Source organism: Stegodyphus dumicola, chromosome 8, assembly GCF_044657685.1.
Source record: "Stegodyphus dumicola isolate Sdum_Otavi_A_Nest chromosome 8, ASM4465768v1".
NCBI classification, from domain to species: Eukaryota; Metazoa; Arthropoda; class Arachnida; order Araneae; family Eresidae; genus Stegodyphus; species Stegodyphus dumicola.
In genome coordinates, this window is record NC_140775.1 from 162,318,929 (window position 1) to 162,335,824 (window position 16,896).

General features: G+C 31.6%; 1 protein-coding gene and 1 non-coding gene across 2 annotated transcripts in view; both read left to right on the plus strand.

Moving 5' to 3' along the window:
• LOC146996014 (uncharacterized) overlaps positions 1–16,896 on the plus strand; it is a 353,921-nt gene that overhangs the window by 136,250 nt on the left and 200,775 nt on the right. The window lies entirely within an intron of this gene.
• TRNAN-GUU (transfer RNA asparagine (anticodon GUU)) lies at positions 8,412–8,485 on the plus strand. Its single transcript has one exon. It is a non-coding gene; the product is annotated as a tRNA-Asn (tRNA).

Here is a 16,896-nt window from a genome sequence, read left to right on the forward strand (position 1 = left end):
AGTAGAAGACTATTAAAAGAAACTATTTCTTTTTTGGAACATACATTGGGAAGCCTCAAATTTTAAATTCGATGTATAAATTCTCAAACATAGATTTTCCCCAGAAATGATATAAAATTACAATGAACATCCTTGGCAAACATGTTCCTATACCAATGCTTCAAATAAAGTAATTTAAGCCAATTGAACATTAACTATCTAAGATGATCACATTTACAGAAAACTAAAAAGATATGGAATCTTGAATGGTCGTTTTAAAGAGTTTTCATTATATTTAACTTTCACATGAGTATTTGTTATAAATATTTAGAAATATTATCTACTTTTTTTAAATATTCTTTTATTCGGGAATTTTGGAATTACTGCTTAACCTTTTATAACATACGGTAAAATACCTCCTGAAAATTAGCAACGCTAAAAGTGACGCGTATACTAATGTGACGGGTGTACTAATCTTTATAGACTGGTATAAAATTTGATCTCTCTACGATGGCATTCTATACGAAAGAGTAAAATAGAAGATCTGTAAGGAGCGGTGAATAAAAGTTGTTAACTTTTAATGGCACCTGCAACTCATGCGATGAATAAAACTTTAGTTCAATTTTATTTACTGAGTGTATTATATTTTCTGCCGTTTATTACAGTGCGTCTGAAGTACAGCACAAGTTGCCTGCAGTACAGGAAGGTTAAACTAAAAGAAAGTTAAGAGACAACTACATTTAACATTACAACCACTCTGCCCGTAATGAACAACTTTCAGTTCATATTGTTGAAAATGTAATCGAAATGTTTGGAACTAAGTTGTCATAGCACTGTTTGCACTTTTCTGAAATTAAAGTCACGATAGCACTAACCTTTCGGTCTTGATATTTGGCCACGTTAACTTGCACTAAAATGGAATTTCATTTTCGTTATTGTTGTTTAACTGATTCGATTCGGGCTTTGCACCAGAAATTTTTACTTTTGACCAAACTCGGAATTTTCATTTCGTTCAGGTTCGATTGTTCCTTACTTTTGCATTGGCAACTGGACAGCAGCTGCAGCTTAATCACTTAGTTCCGCATTGCGATTTTCCAGAATTCCAGAACAATGGGCGGCGCAGATTTAGCAGAATAGACAATGAGAACACGAGGTATGTTTCTGATATGGGATGAAACAGACTGCTTGATGTCAACGACACTCGGTATATAGAACACCTGTATCATAGCAAAAATTAAAATAGAATTCCACGTATTTTCATCACAGTTAATTTCGCAGCGTAGAACTATAGTCTGGACTTACACAGAATGTCTTAAATATGTTGTTTCGTAAAGCTGAACGGGAGAAGGAGGTTCAGACGCATCTTGCAGGATAAATTATAAAACGCCACATCACAATGTTGATGCATATTTTGTTGTAAAGTAAGTTATTTATAGAATGGAACATTTCAGTCGGAAGGAAAGTATTTTGGTAAACTTTCGACCTGCTAATATAAAATAAATTAATTGTCTACTAAAAAAAAGTCATAACTTTTCTTTTTAAATGATATTGTAATTATTATTAATAATTAAAGCTAAATGTCAGTTTTTAATTTTTGCATTATAAGTTTTAACCTGAGGGTTACATCGAGGGCGAAAACGTCGCGGAGAAAACAACTCCAGGCGAAAATATCGCGGTAAAAAATATGGTGGGAGAAAAGAGAGCAAAGGGAAAACATCGCAGTTCTAAAACATCACGGTACAAAATATCGCGGTCGAAAATAAAGCTGTTCAAAAACTTCGCAATTTTAAAACATCGTCGTCGAAAATATCGTGGTAAAAAATAAAGTACCCACAAATCATCGCGTGACAATAACATCGCACACATGCGTTTTTCAAATCCCATACTGACATATTACGTAACTGAGTTGAGTAATATGTAAAAAATCGACATCCAAAAAATTGATTGTATTTTATACATGAAAATGTTAACGACATTTTAAGAATAAACGGAAACAAAATATAATTTTCACTAAAACAATATCAGATTAACAAATGTGAAAGAAAATAATTTTATAATTAACTAAGCAATTTTTTATAGAGGTTACTTCATGGTTATTTATCTTCCGTTTTCTAGGCATTTTTAGACTGTATTCTTTATAAAAAATTATCAGTAAAACTTTATAAAATAAGGTTAATTTATCAATGACCTTTGTTAATTAATGATGCAAATTTAAAATTAAGTTTTATAAGTTGCATTAATTTTCTACTCATTTTCAATTTTTAAACGCGTACGTTTCCTTCTTATTTTTTTGGCAAAAATTTATTAGTTCATTCAAAAATATGAAATATAAAAGTAAAAGAATTCCTCTTTCCTTCTTGGTATTCTTTTTGGTGGATATATATATATATATATATCCACTCTGCCACTATATCCACTCAATAATACATATATTTATATACATCTGGTGCTACCGATTACAACCAAAAAGGGAGGTGCACAACTACATGTTATAGCAGTCCTATATACAAAATATCAACGTTCTAAGCCTACTGGATTTTGCGTTATTCGAGATACATACACAGTAAACGTACGTACGTACGTCACGAAAAAATATCTTTCGAATTCATTATAAATCATTTTTGCACTCCGTTTTTGGAAAAAGAATCCTTTATTCTGCCCTTATGTACAGATGTTAGGCAAAAACATCTTTAAATTGCATTCGACAGCGAAAAAAATGGATATTTTTGTTGAAATATGATACCCGAAAATTTTCGCGATTACAATGCTTTCTTTACTTCGTACAAGGAAATAAAAAAACTGAGCTCATGGAGCCGAGTAGCAGATCGGGTGTACACATATTCACATACTTTTGGAGCGGTCAGTTATGGTGGCTTGGCAAATGCGTTCCAGAGCAAGAGACTGAAGTTAAAGTAAACGGCTGTGTTGGGGATCCTAAGGGGACATATATTTTAAAAGAAAAGTGTTTTTAATTCTCATTCAGTATCAGTAGATCAGGAATAAAATCTTGAATGGAGCTCTCTTCTGTTTTTCACTGTAAGTCAGTAACGCGTACATGGATGCACACGGTACCGGAATGGAGACAAATTACATAGGATACGAAAAGTTTTGAAGTGCTCTTTTACGTGTTTATTAAACAGCTTAATAATATTAGTATGCACTTTTTTGGTTTATTAATAAATAAATAATTAATATTAATAAATTATAATAAATTTATTAATAAATTAATAAATACGTTTTTTAATAAAATAGTACATAAACATATCAGTAATAAAGTATTTACAACTATTTTAATAATAGTAATAATTAGTAAATATCCATATCATTAATGTAATTAATGAAAGGCATTTGAAACCAAAATAGGATTTGCATTAATAAATTATAGTTAATAATAGTGGCCCCCGTTGTTCTAATTATTATTGGAATAATTTAAAGATTAAATCCGATAGTAGCTTAAGATGGTTTTGCAGTTGGAAAAACAAGGATGTAACTCATTTTGATTTACCTTTCTTTTCTTTATGATTGACGAATATCCGTTTGCCATACACGTGATCAAATAGGGAGTAAGTGTTTAATCCATAAGATAATAAGTATTGATTAACATTTCCTATAAATACTTCTAATTAAGGCTTCCTAAGAGCAACCCCCTTAATTTTGACTCGCAGCTTTTAATTGTAGACTAGGATATGAGCATAGGATCTACCTTTAAACAATGGGATTTTTTTAAACACTGTGCAATGACAATGCCTAGTAATAATAGTTTTAGAGTCACTAAGAATCATTTTCTGGATTCCCATACTGATTTTTTTCCAAGAGATCTTAAAAGTTGCAATTGACGAGTATGAGCAATGCATAACACATACATATATAACGTAAGCATACCATAAAGAAAAATGAACCCCAACAAAAGCTGATCGACTGTTATTGAACTCTAAAGAGGGGTTTATCAGAGGGAAAATGGCAATTAAAATTCCATTTAATTGATTTTAATTATTCATTTACTGTATCGATTTATTACTAATTGTAATGGATTGGAGTATTTGAATATGAATTAGCTGAATATTTAAGAAAAATATTATGACTGCGAGAATAGAAAAAAACATTTTTTGAATATCTGCTTTCTTATAGAATGCAGATGAATTCATTTTTACTCAACGAAAATCAAAATTTAGTAGCTGATTAATCTGTCCTGCATCGAACACTTTAGTTCAGTGATCCGTATTAATGTGCGCTTTTAAAAAAAAATTAAATGCTTCAAGAATAATTAGAAAAGGGCATAATTCTCTTCTTACCCTTAAATTCTTCAATAAAAAAACTGCATTTTCAGCTATAACCAGGTGAAATAATTCTTTAAATATAATTCAAAGCATAAAAAATAAGGTACATAAACGGCTTGGAAATGGAACTAGCACTAAGATTCTCTTTAAGAAATATGGTGAAGCTTACAAAAAGTCTACGAAGTGAAGTAATTCCGTAGAATATTTTCTGACTCTTTATGATTAAATTGCATTCAATTATACTTAATAAACGACATGTAAATATAATTTAATGTATATGTGTGGATGTGTGTGTGTGGCTTACTAGCGGCTGAGCGGTAAAGTCGTTGAACTCTGGCAGGTCGATCCGGGATTCGAATCCCGGTGAACGGGATGGCTGTATTGGCGTTTTTGTGGTTTTCCCCACGTGTAACGTGCGTAAGTCAGTTTTGCTTAGAAAGTTCTCCGCGAGGCACCCTTAGACAAATAGCCGTCGAATGCTTTGCTATAATCAAACAAACCAGACCAAACACTAGATATATAAATAAGTAGCTTAAAAAACTGGTATATTTTATGTATACTTATAAAGTAGTATTTAAATACATATAATGATTAAAAGAAAGGAAAAGTCGTATCTTAACTGATTGCATATAATGTAATCCCTATAAATGCCCTAACAATTCTTTCTCACTTAAAGTCGTAACCCAAAAGGAGAACAAGTAAAATTAAACTTCAGATATGTATAATACAAAAAATACAAAATATAAAAATAAATTATATGTTTACGAAACCTAACTAACCATTTATATTGATATTACGTAAACATACGTATGGTAATGAACATTGTATAATAAAGATATTTTTCTTTGATATTTTATACCTTGTTCTATATTTTGTTCCGTTGATATATATACCTATACATAGATATATATATAATTTAAGGATTCCATATTATCTACTACATATAAAACCCAAAAGTGCACTAATAATGTAATTTTAGGTATTATTTAACTTCATTCTGAAGAATTTTTTGAAGTCTAGTTTGCGTTATTTTATTCATAAGTCTCAAATAAAAAAAATTATTCTTTATATGTCATTAGAAAATTAACCAAAAAGCAGCGACCACAATGTAATTGAAAAACAGTCCTTTAGACGTGAAAAGGTTGAAGGCCATTTGAATGAAGACTATTATCTCGCATACTCAGCTACTTCGCATACATGGAACATGGCATTCGAAATGAAAAACTCAATATTTACTACAAATTCATTCATGTAACAAATGTCTTTCTACTCCTATGGCTTTAGAAAAAAGATGTTATTTGCCTTACAGTTCATCGTTCAATAATAAATTTTCATTGTACAAAATTCCATTCATTAGAAAAATTCAATTTGTATTTTCCTCTGTATAAAACTGAATGTACAGAAGTTAGATGTTTAAACATCCCCCCACATTTTCTCAAGACCCCGAGTAAGATTATCCCCTCCTCGTCAGCTCTCCCTCTGAAAAAAAGGATGGTAAATTTACGACCTGACCGCATATGAGGTGATTTCGTCAGTTACAACTAAAAAGGAAGGTGCACAATTATACGTAACAGCAGTCACTTATACAAATTTTCAACGTTCTGAGGCTACTCGTTTTTGAGTTATGCGAGCGAGATGCATACTTACGTACGTACACACATCACAAAAAAAAATGTTTTCTGAATCCATTTTAAATCCATTTCACAGTTTGTTTTAGGAAAAAGAATCCTTTATTCTCTCCTTACGTACAGATGTCATTCAAAAACATCTTAAATTTTATTCCATAGCGGTCGAAATGGATATTTTCTTTAAAATATGATAACCGAAATTTTTCGCGATTGCAATACTTCCTTTACTTCATACAAGGAAATGAAAAGTCTGAGAAGAAAAATTAATAACTACATCTTTTACATTATTATTAAAATTAATGTTTCATATTTGGGGAAAAGAAACGTTTCTGCTACAATTAAAGCTCCTTAGACAGTTCTTTGAGTCTTGAGCATGCTTTTTAACTAAGATTATTTAAAATTTATTTATTTCAAAAATATTTTATTCCGCTTCAAAATATTATTGCCGTCGTCCTAAATGTGGCCATTACCTTGATTTTATCTCTTTTCCGTGACCTCACTTTGGATTTGGTCCAAGACAATTGGAGTATTTCCGAATTCTCACGTAGGTTCGCTCTTTGTTAGAGTTATTACAAATTTATCGATTATTTCTAAATGGATCACGAAGATCAACGTTCTTGCATGTTTGGATAGAGACATAACGTTTATCCAACATTCATGCACGTTCAGTTAAGGACACTGATGAAAAATCGATGGAAATGGGAGAATCGTTAAACATAGCATGGCGAGCATTAATTCGTAAATTTTATGAAGCAAATATTGAACCACCCATTTAATGTATTTGCAGATACGTTTTACAAAGCTTTTTGCTGTAGAAAGTTAGTTAAGATCGCTTTTACTTCAAGGACTTTTACATGTTTTGCTTTCTTGGAACATTACACGAACACAAATATGAAATGAGAATACGAATGGTTCAAGCCCTATGCAACGATATTCTAAATGTAACGTTATTTTTGCTCTGTACGCTTAAAATGTAAACCGCTTAATGATTAATTACCAAATACAAGAAAATTGCTATTTTATACTACATATCCTATTTTAAATAAATTAAAATTAATTAAAATAATTAATTTATTTATAAGTCCAAAGGGATAATTTGCCCTGAAGGACTATTATTATTGGCATTCTACGTTGAAATTTTAAAAGGCTGTATCACTTTTCAAATCGTTGCCACCATATGTTATCGCCCTGTCTTATATTTAAAAAAATTAAATAATGAAGAATCTGCATAAACGTATGTATGTTTCTCGCATTGTGATAAAACAACGGTACCTAGAGCCATTAAAAACTTGAATAACGTAATCCTCCAACGAATATGAGCATGTGGAAGCCCTAATTTGGAATTGAAATTTATTTTATAATCAATTTCAGATTTTGTAAAACTTCAACTAATTTTTGATTAAAAAACTAAACGATTTCAAAGCGAGCATTGGCAACACCGTACGAAAAAGCATTTTTATGTCCAGCGCACAAGACTCTGTATCGGAAATTCTAAAGATATGCTCATTTTAAAATTAATTTGCGATATTCATGTTGAAGTGAATTTTATAATTTGAGTACATACAACATGATATATAATAAATAAAGGTAACACACAAAACGTTAAGAAACGCCCGTTTGGACGTAATTTAAAATCTGAAACCTTTCAGATTTTGTTTGTTAAAGTTTTAAAATTAATTTAATTGATCGAACTGAAATTAATTTATTAAAAGATAATTTAAATTGTCCTTGGACAATCAGTCAGTCAATATATATAGAGATATATAGATATAAAGAAATACAAAGAGGAAAAAGCTGTAATAATATAGGAATTTCAAAATTTATTTTAAAAAGGACTTAAAATTCTGTGCTTTCTCTACTACGATTAAAAATTTTAATTTTAATAGCGAATATGTAACTGATTAGATTATCTCTTAGGAAATGTGACAAAATTTTAGTATCGTAATTAATTAAGTTGGAAGTTGTAATATATTAAATGCTGAATTAATAAAAATTAAAAAGAATTATATTTAAGCAAGTAAATAAATAAAATCATCGTGAATTCCGCAGAAGGATTCCGACTTTTGAAGGAGAATTTAAATCACTTTATACTGTTACCAACAGTTCATTTGAATCGTATTTCTTAACAGAATCCCCTTTCCAAATGTAAATTTACTAATAATTATTATAAAATATCTTAATTAAATCTTAAGTTATTTCCTAATTAATATTATAAAATATTTTAGTTAAATCTTAAATTATTTCAAAAATAAAAAAAAAAAAAAAAAAAAGCATTGCATCGGAGAATAAAAATCTTTAAAAAAATGTGTATGGCAACAATTAACACTCTCTAAATGTGAACAATAATCAGCTGACTTGCGTTCACGGCACACAAGTTCGCATTTTCTAACATAAGATCATGCATTTTCTAACATAAGTTCATGTGTATTAGAGAACAGCTGAATTATTATCTCCCTAAATTTTTTTCAGTTTTTCTAACTAAAATAGGAGATGATATAACTTCATTATCAGGTTCCAGCTACGTGTAGCCTCCGTGGCGCAATCGGCTAGCGCGTTCGGCTGTTAACCGAAAGGTTGGTGGTTCGAGCCCACCCGGGGGCGGTGCGATTTTCTTTTCTTTATTACTTACTTAAAGAACTTTGTCTCAAAAAACATTGAAATGGTTCAGTTTTGAACAAATGGCAAAAATGGTTTTTGAGTTTAATATTGTTTATTACAGATGATTGACAGAGATGGCGGGGGTAAAATAATGAGACATTTTATAGGATCCTATATGAATGTGGTTTCTTACTATGATGCGAACCTTATACAGCTTTTATTTAAAAAGTGAAAAAGGTATGCAATGTAATTCTGTAAAAATATATGATGTTTTTAATTAGATACATCGGGAATTAAGTGCATTATTTAAAGAGATCTCACTAAAAAGGAAAAAATAATAATTTTAACAATTGCATCTATTACTTTTTAATAGTTTGATTTGTTCATCATTAGTAGTCAGATTAAATATGAAAGAATAATAGCTAGCGTTTTTTTTTTCGAGTGACAACAAACTGGAATAAAATGTGAAACAGCGGATCATGCAAAATCGCGTTTCGAGGCTAATAGTTTGTTTGGGCTAATATTTTATGTGAAATAACAATCATACCTGTTACATAAAATTTAGTATCATTACCTGTTCTATAACCCTGTAATGACCCTGTAAATGAGCTGTAATAAATTTGGAATTATCTTAAAGAAAGTACGTTGCAACATGTGATCAGACAAAACTAGTTTGAGTCAAATATATCGCCATCTAGTCGAGTTCGAATGAGTTGACAAAGAAAACAATTGTAAACAATTCAAGACACTGAAAGTAAAAATTAAATAAATAAAACTATTTTAAATTGATCGCTGACTGCAATTTCATTGAATATAAGTCCAATTTCATTAAAGCGCTGATATAGATGCACGCGCTCGAAGTCGTACTGGGCCACGCGGAAGTTGTAATGCTTGTTCGATAGGAGGAAAGTGGGGCTGCAAACGGTTTTTATATAGGAACGGAGTAGAAGATGAGGGAGTCTGCTATGCATGAAAATTTCGGAAGCTTCTATGAAATCCAAACTTAGGGAAGACTCAATGCAAGTAATAATTTTGGCCTCTGAAAAACAAACGTTTTTGGTTCTTTTTTTACAAAAGCTAGATGCTTGGTAAGATTATTTAATGAACTGGATGTGTTTCTTTATCTCGAAATTTAAAGGTCTTATCTAGGCAAAGGCACAAGACGTTTTTATGTTCCATTATTTTGAATACGTCTCATTAAAACGACATGTATACGACTAAATAACGAACCCTCATTCTATCCAGTGATTCACACATTTCTGAGTTTTCATGTTTCCTACTCTGAAATAAATATAATGAGTCTGCAAGGGCAAATTATTTCTCATTACTAAATAAATACCTGCTTTCACTTTTTATTGTCTGTAATTCCTTTTTTTCAACATTTGTAATTCCTTTCCTTCCTTTCGGCTTAACATCTATCACCTTTGTTTGTCCTTAGCAAACGGCTCCAGATATATATAAAAGTAACATTGTGTCAATAATGGTAAAAAAAGTCTTAATTTTTGAGGAAATGGTACAAAGATTGATCGTGACAGCAGCTTATACATATCATAACACTTCGCTTGAACGCCAAGCTAGAAAATAAGCATTATAGGCAATAAAGCAGAATATTAACGAAAGCATTAGATAAGGTACAGTTTCTGATGGTCGACAGGTCGGCTGCAATTGCCGCACGTGATAGGAAACCGAAACATGTGCAAGTTTCCTGGCGTGTGAAAAACATTTTCACTATTTATAATTTTTCGAAAGCGAATACATTAGATAAAAGTAAGTCTAGAAAAGCTTTTGTTTAAAATTAAGTATACCAAAAATCTTTAAAACTCTGATATGTACTGTGAAGTACACCTCATACAGTTCTGAATAATTAGTAGTATGTAGTAGTTTGAATGTAGTTTGCAAATACTAATCACTCCGATGGCTGCTCAGTTTTATTCTATGTTCTATAAATATCTACGAAATATACAATTTTAAAATCGATGAGGCCATGTTTCAAAATGTGCAGCTAACTCATCATATTACCATTAATTGTTTTTTTAATTTTAGGTTAATGAATGAATTGTATATATTTAAAAAGTTAATAATACTGTCGTAAATTTGTGTACATAAATTTGCTGTTATGTATAATTTGTTTTTATTTTTCAGTATTTTAATGAATAATTTTTTTCTTTAGTTCGTATTATTGTTCATTAATGTATGCTTGTTTGTTGTTATCATTAATTATTTATTTTGTTATTAATTTATTATACTTTTCGTGAATTTAATTTTTATATATTAGTTTGTGTGTATTTTATCCCGCCACTTTCATTAAGAGTACATTTAAAAAAGAAAATATCGGTTTAGTTAGTAGTTGTTGTGTAAATATTTTTCAAGTCCAATAATGATTAATTTATAATCAGAAGCAAAATATGGAGCTATTCCCAATTTCAAACTCATACAAGAAGACAAAGAAACCTCTTTTGAATTATAAAAACTCACATCAGCTTAAATCGTTTCAGAAACTACAAAATACCACTGCATAAGCATATAATATAAAAATCCGATATAAGAATCTCAAATAAATATTAATTCTTTGCAGTATATGCTTTTAATAAAAGTAACAATTCAACGATCGAGAGGGCCACATAATAAAGTTTTCAATTATAAGTAATACGTTTCATCAAATTTTATAGAACTTCATTATGATTTATCAACATTTCATGCTGTATGCTGATTCGCTTGCAACGAAGCTTCTCCTGTTGTCACCTATAAAGTGCCCAATGTCCAGAGACAGGCGCTACTCTCCCTTTTGGCTTCCCGTTCGGATAAAATTCTTGAACTTCATACAGGTTATGTTTAGATCAGAAGTATTAAACGTATTAGACACAATAGCAGATTTTGTATTATTGTAATATCACATGATGGTACTTTCGGTACTAGACCCAATAAAATACTAACATTTAACAATTTATGAGACACATATGTACAAAATTTGCGTGAAAGGAAAGTAGGTTGTTTGAAAAGGACCGGAGGGGTTATTAAGATAATGACATCACCAGAACATTGTTAGGACAAAAGAAAGTTAAAGCATTTTGGATGGCTGGATTACTTCGAGAGTTACTTATGGCCCTCAATCTCCTAAATCAATCCGACAGTCTTTTATTCTGTGGAGCCATTTAAAAGAGAAAGCTTACGTTAACAAGACGCGCACCATACACAATTGTAAAGCAATTTTTGATGTGCAGCTGCAGTGGATAGTGATGATATCTTCCGAGCCATTTTCAAACGTGAAGAGTCGCGTTAGCTTTATTTGAACAATAACCATGAACATTTCAAGCATCTTCTCTAGTATGCCATGCTTCACTTGGTGCAAGATATGTGCACATATACGAATGTTCAAAATTCAATAAAATGTCTTCGATAAATTGGCATTTTTTTTGGGGGGGGAGATCTAGTACCAAAAATATTATGCTGTATAAATTTGCTGTATAAATTGCTCGGAAATGATATAAAAAGATCAAAATTTGGTGTATGTAAAGGAATGACATCGTTGTTGGAGTTCATAATAGCTACTATCAAAGTGGCGTACATAATGAGTTTGAAGGAAAAAACATACAAAAGCTCCATTAATTCTCTTTGTCAAACTACTGAATGAGTCATTTAAATTTAAGTCATTAGGAACTGTTTTTTTTTTTTACCTTTGTCTTCAAACTGTCATGTGTATCGAAACTAGAAGATATTTATAAATATAAAGACAAACCATATACATATAAAGCAAAAGATATATATAAAAATAAAAACGCGTTTTGTTTTATATTTATATATTTGTTCTCGCTTTCAGATTAGTGATTCTGTTACCATAACTGGAATAAGTTTTAATTTTGAATTCAAATCCTTTATTTCACTTCAGATAACAAAATGAAAATCGATTCTTTAATAAAATTTTGTCGGGCATCCGAACTTTAAATTTATTCTAAAAAAGAAAAATCTACGTTTGGCAGTTCAATGACTTGAAATGCAATTTATCCAGCGCCAATGAGTCGGAAAGGGTTGCTCGCCTGTAAATCCGTTTCACTGCAACGCTATTGATCAAGCGGTAAAAGCTCCTTGGGACTTATCTGATAAACGATGAAGTAATGCGCACCATGGAATTTGATTTCGCCTTGTCACAGAGCTCTCCATCGATTGTGGAATAAAGAAATAGTGATAAAATTTATTGAAGTCTGTTTAAGTGATTGAGAATCGTTTTAAAAATGTGAGAATCTTAGATAAAGGGGAAAAAGAAATCAAAATTTTGCATACCATTTAGTTAAAAAGAGAAAATTAAAATTTTAATCAGAGCTTTGTTTTATGTAATTAAGACTCTTATGCTCAAAATTTGCATCTACAAAAGTGGTACAAGTTGAGTTATTAAGAAGATACCTATAGAGAGTCACTTATTTAAACAGTAGTTATAAAGATAACCATTTGAGATCTTGCTATCATATTTTTTTTTTAATAAAAGCGCTTGGAATAGTGAAAAATATACAAAGTGTTTAAAAATTTCAACAAAATCAAGGAAGATTTGAACAATATGTACCTGATAAATGATGAATTAATTGGCACCATCGAATTAGTCTCACTTTGCCACAAAGCTTACAAGGTATTTTCTCCCTTCGCTTCCCAAACCTTCGAGATGTAACTAGAAGTATGAGGACATTGCACATTTTTCACGTACCCTACTCCAAACAAATGTAATGACTCTACGAATACCGCCCGAACTAAAACGTGATGAAGAAAAATTCGTCACAACCAAGATTTGGCGACTGGATCTCTTAATCGTCAGTCGCCCTTTAAAAAGGGGAGTATATAAGGTGTTTCCCTCCTTCCAGCATGCCTTAGCAGTGTAACGGTAGCAGACTCGGCACGTATTCGATAGGTACAGATTTCATCCCCGGTGAAGGCATTGCACATTTTGCATGTTGCCGTATCGATATAACCTAATCACTCTACAAGCTTGGCAACGATTATGCAAGAAAGAGGTAAAAATAAAATTTATTGAAACCTGTTTAATGCTTTAGAATCATTTTAATACAGCGGGTGCTTAAGTAACCTAAAACATAAAAACTTTCAATTGAATTTAGTTAAAAAAGATAAATTCAGACCTTTACCCCGAACTTTGTTTTATGTAATTAAGACTGTAAAGTAACTCTGGATCTACAAACAGAATATTTTAAACCTGAGTTATTAAGACAATAACTTCACCGATACTCGTTGGAAATAATTTCTTGCAATGTACTAGTAAATAAATGAAGAATTTCAATGTAAATGCTGAGTGATCCAGAACATTTTACCCTTTCGGATTTTATGTTTAATTTGGGAGTCTTCTCTTCTCTCTATTTGATGGTGTTCAACCTAAAGCTCAATCTTCATTTCTCCGATTGCTTCAAACAGTATGATCTTTCTAGTTCGCTTTAAATCTGTATATATAAAATCAAATTCTCGGCAATCATATATATTATGCAGGGCCTTCATTCATTAACAGGTTATAAAATTCCTCGTGAATACATAGTCTTATGTCGAAAAGTCCTGTATCGTTCTGCGTATTTAGAACAAACCACAAATCTTTACAGTAACACATGATTAGCATAAATAATCGGAAACATTTCAGTAGCATATCATTATCGGCATAAAAACCAAGAAGAGGCTAAAATTATTTTTTTTCGCGATGGTTTTCCTTTCAGTTTGAAATTCCTAAATGCTAATCTCATTATTGACTCCACTTCGCTCTTGCCTGAAGCATAAAAAAGAGCCACATCTCTACCTTCAACTAATCATTACAACTTCCCTCATGAGGCATTATAACTTCTCTTATATATTCTGAGTAGTAACAACGCTTTGATAAAGTTGGACATACTCCGGCAAAATTTAAATCAATGAACAATGTTCAGTTTTTGGTTGTGTTAATTTTTGGATTTTATATTTTCATTTTTTACTAATAATTATTCTGGTTTTGAGTCATTAAAACAGTAGTTATAAAAGTAGCCATTTAAGATCTTGTTATAACCCTATTTTTATAGAAGGACTCCAGACCTTCCGATTGCTAGTTTGGCATGCTTACAATTATTTACAATTACACCACGCATCTCGCGGGGGTGGTAAGGAGGTAGAAAAACTTTACTTTCTCTCTCATTTAAAGGGCGACTGGGGAGGATCGGACGCAATCACCAAATCCTACCGAAATAGAATTATCGTCCATCTCATTTTTTTGTTTCAGCGCCACTGTATATGTCACTAAGTTTTATTTCAAAACAAGGCGCATGAAAAAGGTGCAATATCCTTGCCGGGATTCAAACTCTGGATCTCCCGACTGCTAGCCGAACTTGCTTCCAATTACGCCACGAAGACATGCGGTAAGGAGGCATAAAAACCTTACAAGATTTGTATACTTTAGCAAAATAAATATATGTATTTATTTATCTACAGTATAATTGCACTCTCCTTTACATAAACTGGTATCGTTTAAGTTGTATTGCTATACAGGTTACACATCTAACAACAAATAACGCCACATCTCTTCTCGTAACACAAATACGCAAACCATTTTCCAGTTCATTGAAAACATTTCTTTATAGCGTTCTAGTGATTTGTATGATTCCTAACGTTAAATTCATCTAAAGAAAATGCCTTTGCTGCAAAGACAAATTTTCTGCCATGGTTTCGTAGAAAGCAGATCAATAAGGCTGAATCAGGCACTCTGATTAGCCAAATAATTGATCCAGCATCTACTGTAGCAAGTTGTAGTTAACAGGATTCTTCTATTGTGTTTTTGTTATGAAAAATTAGATTATATACGAAACAAAAATAACTTCTAATTTGCGATGTTTCTGTAGGACGAATAAGTTGTGAACAAGTTGTTTTTATATAAGTATCGGCTTTCTCGATAAACGTTAACGTTTTCTCAGCTTTTTTGATGAGGAATTTATATTGAGAGCTGAGCGCCTCGAGAGATAAATATAAAGATAAGCCTTTAGAGATTGATCGAGAGATAAAGAGCAAACTAAAAGTACGTAATAAAGTCTCGCTCTCAGAAACTGCTTCTGAATTTTGTTCCAAAATTTTAGGGCGTTTTGGGCGCACCCTGCAGGTTTATAAATAGTGAACAGATTCACGAACGAGGAATGTTCGATGACAGAGGGCACTGTCGATTAAACCTCCGTTGCTGAATTCATCTCTTTTTGCGAGCACCTGTTATAATGTTTTATAAGGTGGAGAAAATAATAAAAAATTCCAGGATCGAAACTGTACACTGCGCAAAAAAGAAAAATGGGAGAGTTCTGTATCTCCCGTTCTACTGAGCCGATTGATGAAATTCAAACTGCGTTTTTCCTTGGCGATTTTCAATCAGAGTTTATATTTTTGTAAAATGTTCGCTTGTTCTTCGGTTCTTACAATTATATTTATACACAAAGTTTATCAGGTTCAATGTTTCTTCTAACCTTCTTCGGAAACATACAATGACCTGACTAGAACAGAGAGCTTACTAAAGCTATGTTCACTAATTGTAGTAAGTAGACAGGATACAGACGAAGGGTATACAAAACCCTTTATTTTTTTCTTTATATACAATGACTTCCGTACTTCGGAATACAATGACCCTCCACTCGGGGTCTAACTTAAAAGATATCAAAATAAAACTAAACTCTAATTTAACTTTAGAATAAGATTGGCCTTATAATAACAGAAAGCGTATGTAGCACAGAGACTGTGAACACTACAATACGTTTAATTTATCAAGAGGATTAAAACCTCTGGCCTGGAAGGCAAAGTAGCAACTGCGTAACTTCTAAGGTAAGCGGCCTGCTTCGAACTCACGGCTTCCTCTCTTCTGCTTGGCAAAAAGGCCACACTTAAATACTTGGCGTTCGCCAGACAACTTTGCATAAACTCCTTCACGCTTATAATTCTGGCCGGAAGTAGAAAATAAGAAGTGATAGTAAAGATTTAAAATAAAATAAACGTTAGTAAAACTTAAGATCCTTACAAGTTAATTAAAATATTTGTAAAAAGCCTAAAGAATGAAAATAATGTATATAAAGCTTCCTTTCTTCCAGCTATTTTAATTAACTAACAACATGCTAAAGATATTTCCGACGAAAATTTAAAAATCCAGATGACTTTCCGACGATAACATCGGACGGAAAGCTCTGCCATGTTTATTAAGTGTCATGGCCTTCTTCCTCTCAAAGGTCATGGTTAAACCCAGGAAACATGAATCTCGGCAAATCCTCATATATTTTATTAGCTTACAAAACACAAAAATAATCAGTATTATAATCACTGAGTTTATTTAAGTTCTGTTTTCTTACTCTACGTTTGCTTTATTTTACTGCAGCACTTATGAGTGAAAGACTCCTTTTTCATTTTCGATAGCTGCATCGCTGATAGATTAATTTGCC